This window comes from Betta splendens, chromosome 4 (genome assembly GCF_900634795.4).
Source record: "Betta splendens chromosome 4, fBetSpl5.4, whole genome shotgun sequence".
NCBI lineage: Eukaryota > Metazoa > Chordata > Actinopteri > Anabantiformes > Osphronemidae > Betta > Betta splendens.
The window spans coordinates 9,140,107-9,150,550 of record NC_040884.2 but is presented as its reverse complement, the minus strand read 5'-3'; the positions used below and the strand labels follow the sequence as shown (position 1 = coordinate 9,150,550).

At 54.2% G+C, this 10,444-nt stretch overlaps 1 long non-coding RNA gene across 1 annotated transcript; it reads right to left on the bottom strand.

Moving 5' to 3' along the window:
• Nucleotides 1-229: 229 nt before the first annotated feature.
• On the bottom strand, nt 230-8,196 carry LOC121202224 (uncharacterized). Its single transcript, XR_005897679.2, has 4 exons — nt 7,641-8,196; nt 7,191-7,297; nt 1,310-1,528; nt 230-927 (listed from the first exon to the last, which is right to left on the bottom strand). It is a non-coding gene; the product is annotated as an uncharacterized LOC121202224 (long non-coding RNA).
• Between the last annotated feature and the right edge of the window lie 2,248 nt (nt 8,197-10,444).

Below are 10,444 nucleotides of genomic sequence, written 5' to 3'. Positions count from 1 at the left end.
CAACAACTGAAACATTTTAATGCCGTTTCTCCATTTCATGCGAGCTCTCATGCAGATTGGAGTCATCACCACAGGCGCACCAGCCGATCTGTGATGCATTCATCAGAATACAAATTTGTGGCACCGAAGTATGAAAGGCACTCTCGCCACCCTCCTACACCTCGCTACACACACACGCTGTGGTACACACACACACACACACACACACACACACACACACACACACACACACACACACACACACACACACACACACACACACACACACAGTGTGCGCTGTCACGAGTGACGCAGGGAGAGATGTCGTCAATTAACTGCAGTGTCATAAAGGACGCGGAGAGTCAAAATATTGTTTTCTAGCGTGTTTCGATAAAAAGAGCAGAGTGGAAATGAACGCTTACACACACCTAAGATCTGAGGAGCACAGAGGCTCCAAGAGAACTGCTCCTCACATCCAGTGACGCATATGGAAATCTACATATGTAATCGCCACGGGTCCAAGTGACTGACATAAGATGAAAGTTAATCCTGATTATCGCCATGGGAAATGCTAAATAGCTGCAGCTGCAACAGAACAGGAACATCTGCTATTGTTTCCAAAGGATTATCTTCTGATAGATTTACAAGCCAAGATGTCGTCACTTTAGCATAAGGAGCATATACTGTACCATAAATGTCGGTTTGAAAATTCTGCAGTTTTCAGATCAGCTTCAATCGAAAGTTGAATCTAGGAGATTAAATTGCAATTACTGCACATCTGGGAGGAAGGTTTTGATGCCGTGTGTGGTGTAATCTCTGGATATGGAGTGAAAATAAAGTGCCCCGCTAATGCAATAAGCTAAATTTATTTCTTCCTCTGACAACGGGAGAAACAGACTCAGAGGAAACTCGCTCTCCGGCCTCTTCAGTCCTCACCTTGCTCCATCCCTGGAAGAAACACTTGATAAATAAGATTTTTTCCATTTGCAAATCTTGTTAAATTCAGAGCAGGAACTCTAAATAATCCTGAAACGAATTCTGTGTCTCCAGACTCGGGTCAACCCCACATCCTTCCTCAACCTGACAGAAAAATATAGTGGAAGATGGAAAGTGTTCCATGCGGCTGAGAAACAGGAAAAGAATAGTTCCACTGTGAAGTTTGCATCTTTTAGGCCCTTTTCTGTGTGATTGACTCCAAGTGGTGATCGTGAACCTCAGGAAATTCCCTAACTGTCATTATTTATTCAAACATTATATACAAAAGGGAAAAGAGACAGTTTGTCCTGAATAAGTCACACATTCACACAGTTACTTGTGAAGCCAAACGCACCTTTCCTCCTGCAGCAACGAGTGACTACTTTAGCGAGTACTCTACCGACGTCAACGGTGATGAGTCGGTCCGAGCAGCTGAACCCTGCTGTCGGACGCACGCGGACCTCAGAACCAGGAAGCGAGTGAGGAAGAGAACACCAACAGGCGCGCATGGAGGCAGGGCTGAGCCGAAGGGGTTCACCGGCAATAAATTTCGCGTGAGCTGCAGCATGGATCCCTGTGAAGAATGGAACAGTGAACTAAAGCATTTTCCATGTCCCGATTATGACGCCTGTTATTAATGCGAACAGAATGAGCCATTTCAAATGCGCATAAAAGGAATCTGTATCATCTATCAAAGATTTTTCAGAAGTGGGCTGGCACTTGTTTGATGTTCACATGGAAGAAACGTCACTGGAGCACGACTACCTAATCACACACAGACAATAACATTTTTTTCATCTGCTTTTTCAAAAGGATGTTAAGAAAGCCCAGAGTCTAATCTACCACACCAGACACCAGATAGAAAGCTCTCAACACGGCAGACAAACGAAGAAAACTAAATGCAACAAAATGCAATTGTGTCGACTTAATTTAAAACAAGACAAACCAAGAAAAGTCACAAGAAAACAAATTCCGGAGAAGATATTTTTCCTCTGCCCGAGATGTGCTGTTGCATGTGTGGGTGCATCTCAAACGAGAGAGGGGGGTCAGACAAGTTGGGGCTTGTCTTAAAATGGACACATGTTCTCCATTGTCAGGCCGACTGCGTTCCCAGCCAGGAGATCAATGCGACCTGTCACAAGTCACCCACTTGCTGTCAGGCTTCAGAGTGATGCTTTAGGGAAGCCGGGGTTAAAGGTGGGGGAGGACAGCAAATTATGTAGAGCATTCTCACAGGACAGTCTGCATTTTTGCATTTTAATTTCAGAGGAGGTGGGGGGGGGTGCTGCTTCAGAATCGGGGACCCCCTCCTCGATGAGGCGCTCGAGGAGTAGCGTCCTGCAGGCACCACAATCTAGGGTCAGATGGTAGTTGGAGTCCGTGGATGTTGGTAGCTGTGCTTTGATAGATATGAAACAAGACGGTGAAGCATCCTTTCTGCAACACAGATGGATAATAAACCTCCAACAAATATTTAGGGTAAACAGTCCCTCTGAACTGGTTCTGCCAGGACACATCAGCACCGTTAGCTCCTGCCACCACCAGCCTGGCTGTCAATCAAGCTGGCCCTGATCTAGTGGCCATATGTGATGTGGTGGCTGTGCAGTGGGTCTGATGGACAGCTGCCCCTCCTCAGGCCCTGGCCACAGCACCTGCCATGTCTGTCGGCTCCGCTGACACGTGTCCCTCTTCAAGGCCCCACGCAGTTTCCCTGCTCTCAGAGGCGGGGGGGGGGGAGCAAACATATCCAGGCCTTTTACCTAGGGTGCTGACTGACTGACAGGAGCTACTGCAAGAAAGGCCGTGGGAAGGGGTGATGTCGAAGGAAGGATACAGGTTGTGCAGAGGTCAGAAGGAGGAGGTGTGTAAAGGTGGCTTGAAGCCCTAGGCGGGGGCGAGGCAGGAGACAGGGCAACCTGCAGATACAGCAGATAAGCCGGGCGGCGACTTCCACGGCGCGGCCGGCGTGAACGGGACGAGGCGCTGAACACGAGCGGCCCAGCTAATTATCCCTCAACTTTACAGCCCGCTACAGATGTGCAGAGGTGGTCGCTGCTGTCAGTCATCCCGCCTCGGAGGACCTGGGGCGACACCTGCGAGCATTTGCATAGGGCTGGGTGGACCTCACCATGGGGACGGGGGTGGTGATGAGTCAGGCCGAGCGGGGATGTCATTATTCCACGCAGCCGAAGGCGCTGACCCGAGCAGAGATCACCTGAGATAGCAGAGGAGGTGAGTCAATCAAAGGCATCATTGTGACTTCATGCATTTTATGGCCCTTCCGAATGCTGTTTTTATTATAGCTATTAACATACTGAAGGGCGACACCTATAATTAGGCTCAGCTGAAACAGACTCTTACTCTGTTTAACTTGGAGCCTTTATTCTCCGGTCGCAGACAAAAGTCTGTCCATTCCCAATAAAACACAAGCAACTGTGTTGTTCATTTTACACTATATCTGCAACCTGAGGTCCCGACGCAACACGGAGCTGCTCCCAGAACCGCGGTCACATTACACAATCTGAAGGTCCACAAAGGAACCTTTTCACTGACCCCCGATAACGGCTGAACCGCTGCACAACAGGAGTAGGTGTGGGAACATGAACCATATATCCTGTCCACATCTGCGGCACACTTCCTCCCTCGCAGACGGGGCAGCTGCAGTAACCAGCCCCCCCCCCCCCCCGCTCGGCCCGGGCGCTTCCCCCATTGTCAGGATGAAAAGCGCCGCGGTCCTCGGCAGCGCGGCCCGACTCGGCTTATTTTGCCTGGACTCGCCCAAACAAACACGCCGGGACCTTCGCGGCCGCAGCTGCGGGCCTCTCCCTGGCTGACCTCCCCTCCGGTGACTCCTCCGCTCAGCGAGAAGAGGGGAGGGAAAACAAGCGAGGAAGAAAGAGCCGAGCGACGCCGGCGCTGGCTAGCCACAAAGTGTTTAGCTAACTCGTCTACAGTCATCCTCCAACCAAGGGGAAGGGGGGGGGGGTGAGGTTTGGTTTCTCACTGCTGGACAGAAAGGGAGGTTTATTCAGCACGTTTATGTGCTAAGACCACAAGGTTTGAAACCAGGAGGGTGAAGGAATGGGCAGAAATCGGCTACCACAGCGCGAGTGTGAATTCCGAGCTTGACAGCTGAGTAAATTGGACTAATGGGCCGAGCGCGCTCGGATGAGGGTCACATTGTGCCTCTTCCTGCAGAGTCGGGCTACAAGCTGCTGCCTTGCTCCAAGAAACAAGGGCACGCGGTTGAGAACATACACCCACACACTAGCAAAGCAAGTCATGCCGCGCAAAAATATCCCAGAGCTACATATTTCTCACCAAACACACAAAATACTGGCATTAGTACAAAATACAAACATGCAGATATTAAAAGATAAAATTACATCAAACCCAGTATAATTACAATCTGGCAAACTTCCTGGTATTATTGAAACAGGACAGCACAGCTGTACCTAATAAAGTGGCCATTTTGCATCAGACACGCTCACCCACGCGGCACGGCACCCACAACCACCCACTGAATTCCTCCCACATGAAAAGCCACACACGCCCACGCACACATCCATCAGCGCTAATGAATGCCGACTCACCCACCTAGCGACTCCCACACACACCGACACGTGCAACAGCAGCCCCTTCCCTCCCACGCCCACGCGCTCCTCACCCCCTGCTTCGCTCTGTTTGCACTGTCAGCCTGTCGCAGAGCTGAGTCAGCGTCACCCACTGGTCTGTGAGTGTGTGTGTGGAGAGGCGGGGGGGGGGGGGGGGTCTCTGGAGGGGGGACAGATGGGCAGAGAGAGGGCTCCTGGGCAGGTAGTCATCCTCAGAATGCTGCTCGCACGCGGCTCTGAATGGCCTGTGAGCGCGGCCCGCCCACGCCCACGGAGCACCGAGGGGAGGCCCATTGTCCCCCAAGACGCGGCCGCCCTCCCGCCACCCCTCCCCATCCTCCCACTCTTTATGCCGAGTGGCGCATCACGCGGAGACGGCCGCCCACAAACACACCTGCAGGAATGCACCGGAATGAATATGCAGCGCGTCGGCAAATGGACTGACATCTGTTATGTGAAGACACGCGGCCTCCTCTGTGAATACGAATGACACGGCTCCAACTGTCTCGCCGCATTGATGGGGTCCTAGTAGCGTTCCGCTGCGGCAGCAACAGCTAGCGCAGTCACTACCTGCCGCGAGCGCGTCAGCCGGTTCTGATCCGCGCCGGACCCCGGACGGTCGGCGGGCCCGCCTCCACGGAGCCCCGGGAGGTGATTGAAGGCAGAACATAAAAAATAAAAATAAAAAAGGTCCACCAGCACAGCAGAAAGTGGGAGACTGTGCGTCACATCTCCCGTCCCTCCTCCCCTCAGCGCCGCCGCCGCCTCAGCCTCAGCCTCAGCGCCACGTCCAGAGCTGCAGCCAGCAGGCAATTACAGAGTGGGGTCCGTGTGAGTGACGCCTGTGTGGGCCGCGCTCGCTTCCACTCAAACAGCCACTTAGGCTGCACGGCGCGGGGCTGCCTCTCGGACCGGCCTCGGGCGAGAGCCGGGCCGGCTCCCGCGTCCCGCTTCGCACGCCCGTAACTACATTAGATAGGATGGACCGGGCCCAAATTGCGAGCTGATGCCGCGCCAACGAGCGACAGGACGGGCGGAGCGGTCCGACGGAGGCCGCTCTCCTCTCGCCGGCGCCTCCGGCTGGGCTTGGTGGCGAGCCTGATGGCGCGGTGTCAGTGTCATTACGTGGGCGCGTGTGTGCGTTTGAGGCCAGACGGACGTGACACACACACACACACACACACACACACACACTCACGCTCACACACGCGTGTCAGGAGGCCACCCACGCCTGACACCGGGGACCGCGCCAGGGCCCGACACGCGGAGCGTGGTGCCGCCGGGCAGGAGGCAGCTCGGCGCCTCTTTGCCACATGTCAGTCACAGCCACGTCTCGCCCCCCCCCCCCCCCCCCCCCCCCCCCCCCCCCCCCCGACTCCATTCATCCCTCGCCGTCCCGACGCGCACGCAGATAATCGCTTGTTTTCCCGCGCAGGAGAAATCCGTTAGCGGCGTCGAGCAGCAGCGATCTGACCACCGCTCTGCTCGGACTCTACATTCACATTTTAATAAGTCCACGGAGCGCGACTGTGGAGTTGGTAATGTATTCCCACCCAGCCGTCTCCACTCAACACCACCAACAACTGCGGCCTGACGAGCCTCCCTCCAAATGTTCCTTTGCGGTTCCTCCCGGGGCGTTCACGACCTCGTGCAGGCGCTCGATCGCGCCGCTTCGCTGTTCGTCCCGACTGGCAGAGTAAACAAAAGGCACACGCCGGCGGGCGTCTTGAATGAGCCGAGCGGCGTTAGGAGGCCTCCAGAAATAAACCGGAGGGAGCGCGCAGTAAAACCACAGCTGAGGGAGGGTCAAGTGTGGCACATTTCAAAGGGAGCCCATAAAAAGCCCCCGTCTGCTTTTCCCATTCGGATGGAAGAACGTGGAGCGATCGCGCCACCGCTGATTCGGGGAGGAGGGGGGGGGGGGGGGGGGGGCCGTCGCCGACGCTCACTGTAACTCGATCCGCGCTCATGTGTGGGGATTTACGGCTGCTGTTAAATCAGCAGTTCTCCATCGTGTGCCATTGAGAGCGAAGCGGCGACGGTTTTCCCTTCTCGCGGTCATGGAGGCAGCTGCTTTTTAATGTTTTTGCAGAGTTTAACATCTGAGACGTGGACACGTGCAGTTTTTTTCATTCGTCAACATCCACGCTCTCCGCACACTTTCACGCAGTTCACCGCACAGTGCTCTTACACCTCCTATATTCCTTCCCCAGCTCCTGAAGCGACACACAACAAACAGGATAATCCCTTGTCAACATGTTGCTGATCCTGGGATTGAGCTGGCCCCGATCTCCCCTCTACCTCCGCGCGTCCCTCAGCGCTGGGTCCCTCAGGCTGACATGGGCCCTGACAAAGCCCTAATCCATCACCTCCTGTCAGGGAAGGCCGCGCCGCCGCTCCCCTCTCGCGGGCCGGCATTAGCCTAATCCACTGGGCCGCGGCTCCATGAGAATGGAGCGGCCACATGGCTTCACCCCGGTTCTGTTTACGAGCCCCATCTGAGTCAACACGCTCCCCCAGAGGGACGAGCAGCACAGAAAGGGGGCACAACATGAAGCCCCCCCCCCAAGGACCAGCGCTGAACTGTGCAGCATCCACACCCATCAGGAAAAGAGGCTTTACCTTGGGTGGTGGTGCAGCGGGTCTGTCTGGCAGCTCTGTGGTGTGGTAATGTAATCCCTGGAGCAAACACAGGCCTCCTGACTTCTGACGGGTGCGGATGCATCACCCTGGGGAAGAAGCGCACTTTGATGCCGGACCACATCTGTGGATTGACAGGAAAAACACGCGCAGCCTTCGGGGGTGCGTTCACGCCGCATATGTAAACACCAACAGCGCGCACACACACGGCTAATGATAGTTGCAGGGCAGAAACATGAGTCAACGGGAAATTGCACTTTACAGTCAGAGTGGTGTGTAAGCAATGGGAGCATTAACAAACAGCTGAAAGCGCTTCCAAACGGGTTTTGGAAACAAACAGTTAGTAGCGTTTGACGCAAACCAGTTCACGAGGACGTTTCGTTTTAAGTGGAGACTTAAACCGGACGAGGACGATCTAATCGTCTCACTCACAGTCTTGTATTCTTTGCAGTCGTGCGCACAAACCGCGACCCGCAGGCGGCTCCACGTGTCTCCGCGCGCCGGAGAAGCGTCCTCTGATCGGCGTCTCCAGCCTCCGGGCTTCCTGCAGCGGTGCAGGCGGGAATCAGAGCCAACAGCGCCCTCTAGCGGCGGAGGTACGGACGTCTCCCGCTGCGTTCAGCGTCCCTCGGTCGCAGCATCACTCTAGAGAGCGTCGTTCAAATTAGAACCGGGTGGGAACGCGTGACTTGGGAAGCGTGCCCAAACGTACGCGTTGCATTAAATGTGGCGTGTGAGACGATTTTGTCGGTGGAATCTGAGCGTTTCACAGTTCAGCACATGAGAAGCCCAATAATTGACAGTCAGCTGGTCTGAGTTTGTGCATTTGTTAATGTGTGCATCGAAATCTAAAGAAATCACTGAAAGTTCCCTAACGCCGACTCCTGGTATGGCTTCTTCCCTCCATTCCCTGCATGTTTGAGTGGCCTTCCCTCTCATCTGCACAGCTCCACGCTCTCTGGTTTGAGTCGGACAGCGAGGAATGCTGGCAGAAGAGCAGGTTGTGTGTCTGGAGAGGAGAAGGTGGTCGTGGGCTATTTGGGGGTCTCTCGGGGCTTTCTACCCCCCCCCCCCCGTTTGGGTTTTTCATATGATTGTGAAATATGTTTTATTCCAGGAACCGTTCTGCTTGAGTAAACGTTCTCTGCATGTGATGCGATGCAGGTAATGTCTCTTCACTGATGACGTCACTTGTTATTAGAACCCCCCCCCGTTTCCGACCTGAGGTAAATCCCAGCCACCGCGGGCTTTAACAGCTCTCTTTCTCTCTAAACGCCTTCCGTCCAGGGAGCTGGAGGCCTGCGGCGTGCACGCGGCGAGCCTTCCGGTCCCGCAGCCGCTCCTCGCGCCCTGCGCCTCCTCGCGCCCTGCGCCCCGCGGCACCTTCAGCTGCACGGCAGCCCGGATAGCGACGGATAAGCGGCGCACGCGCGCGGGTATGAGCTGCGCCGCGAGGTGCCGCGTGCGGAGGCGACGGCGTGCGCGCGAGCACGTTTAAGGTGCCCCGTCGCCTTTTTCACCCAGTCGTTTGATCAGTTTGATGCTGAACGGAGCCCCGTGTGCTTTTCACTCGTGTTCAGAGGAATTTTCCCATTAAGAAACCTGCTCAATTGCCCCAAAATTACTTCACAGACTAAGCTGCCGTCGCCTTTACTTGAATCTATCCTTTAAAGTCTCTCATCATTATTATGGCACTCCCGGGCTCAACGGAGGCAATAGAAACATAAAGCCTCTCTCAGCGAGCTAGCACAACACTCCAGGACAGCTTCCCATTCCGGCCTTTGTACGGAGCTGGATTATACTTTCATTTTCGCTGGACGTGCGGCCAGATTCATCCCTGGGAAAAGCCCTCGGCGTTCCGCCCTTTGATGGCGCTCTCGTTTTCAGGGCATCTAATGGTCATAATGGCGGCGGCCGTGCTGGGGGTGTGTTTGAAGAAGTGGTCAAGGAGCCCCTAATCCCCTCACACACGGTTTGTAGTGGCGACCCCCAGCACTAGAGCTGATTTTGTTGCCAAACGGGGTGGATTGGGTTTTGGGGCTTATGAATATACTCGCGAGCACAAAGGCACGAACACTCTGATGGGGATGCTGGGATTGCTGGCGTAATGGACAGATGGACGTTCCAAAGCTCTGGACTCAAATCACAGCTGGTTCCATCCCCACTTTGGCAGGTACATGTTGACCTCTTGGCATTTTATATCAAACCACAATCACTGTATGTACTATTACAGTTCCTCAAGTATTCAGACTTTACTTAGGACTGTGTACTCAAAAATATATGAGTGTATTATTTCCTCCCGCCTGTTTACATGTATTTCCTGTTTCTGTCAGATAAACCCTATTAGATAGACTCAGACATGAATTAGCAAAGCTGCATGCTTGACATCTTTGGGTGGTATATGTCACATCTTCAGCAGAGGCATCAAAAGATGTTTTAAAGTTTTACAGACGCGCCTCCGCTACGTTTTGTCAGCCTGTTATTACCGGTCCAGCACAAAAATAACGGCCCTCACGCTCCCCTGACACTAATGAAATGTTTCAGGCACATGCGTTTGCCGTTGCGTTACGAACAGCAGCAGCGCCGCAAAAAGCTCCGCCGTCACATCCACGGCGGCCGCTCTGCAGATTACCAGAGTCAAGTGTGGTGTAGTCCTCAGGCCCAATGCCCACTCGTCTCCCACCAAGAGACGCACAAAACAGGAGTGAAGATGCTCTCAAGCACCCGGCAGTGAAAGAGTGGGGACCCTCACTGCTAAAGGCTGGGGGCCCTCTTCAGACGGATCGCAGCTGGAAGTCGGCCTCCGAGCCCCCAGTGATCAAGTTCACCCTCTCCACAAGCACCTGGTCTCTGTGGAGGAGGAGAGGAAAGGAGGAGAGGAGAGGAGAAGAAAGGAAAGGAAAGGAAAGGAAATGAGAGGGGAGGAAAGGAAAGGAAAGGAAGGAAAGGAAAGGAAAGGAAAGGAAAGGAAAGGAAAGGGAAAGGAAAGGAAAGGAGAGGAGAGGAGAGGAGAGGAGAGGAGAGGAGAGGAGAGGAGAGGAGAGGAGAGGAGAGGAGAGGAGAGGAGAGGAAAGGAAAGAAGAGGAAATGAAAGGAAAGGAAAGGAAAGGAAAGGAAAGGAAAGGAAAGGAAAGGAAAGGAAAGGAGGAGAGGAGATGAGAAGAAAGGAGAGGAAAGGAAAGGAAATGAGAGGAGAGGAGAGGAGAGGAGAGGAGAGGAGAGGAGAGGAGAGGAGA